Raw genomic sequence first — 795 nt, 5'->3', positions numbered from 1 at the left:
GGTCACTAAAATTGGAATGAAATTTTTTTTATCGCAAATTTAGCGATGAAATTTTTTTCATTGCTAATTTAGCGATGAAATTTTTTCTTTTGTTGTAAATTTAGTAACGAAATTATTTTTTTCGTTCTTAAATTAGCGATGAAATTTTTTTTCGTCGCTAAATTTTGTGATAAAATTTTATTTTTCGTTGCTAAAATTTAAAAAATAATAAAAATTTTTAATGAATAATATTTATTTTTTACGATAAAAATATTTTTCATCGCAATTTTAGTAATAAAAGTTTAAGCTTTTGCGACTACCATGTAGTTGACTATTTTTGACGATGAAATAAAATTTTTTCGTCACTAAGATTTTTTGCTATGAGGTTTTCTCTACAAATTTTTAGCAACGAAAATTTTTATCGCTAATAGTTTTAGCGACGAAAATTTTATTTTTAGTGATGAAAATATTTTATCGTAAAAGATCATATTTCTTATTATGCTTGAACAAATGTGCATCCACTCCTATCACATGCAAACTTTTTCTTTAAATGATGCGGAGATGTTGGACATGAATTAAATTGCACGAAGATACCTGCTTGTCTTCTGTATGTAGTTGGTGTTACTTGTCTAGTAACTTGAACATTAAGGAGTTGCTTCTGCTCAAAACTCAGATGTTTTATTAGGAACATCTTGTGATCTTGTAGGGCAAGGGTTTAAGATAATTTATAGTTCGATCAGCTCTTGATGTTTGACAATGTCTTGAAGAAATCCATTGTATTTATCCACTTGCATCTTAATAAAATACTTCAACATC

Source organism: Elaeis guineensis, chromosome 3 (genome assembly GCF_000442705.2).
Source record: "Elaeis guineensis isolate ETL-2024a chromosome 3, EG11, whole genome shotgun sequence".
NCBI lineage: Eukaryota > Viridiplantae > Streptophyta > Magnoliopsida > Arecales > Arecaceae > Elaeis > Elaeis guineensis.
The sequence above is the reverse complement of the archived record's forward strand: the minus strand, read 5'-3'. Positions refer to the sequence as shown.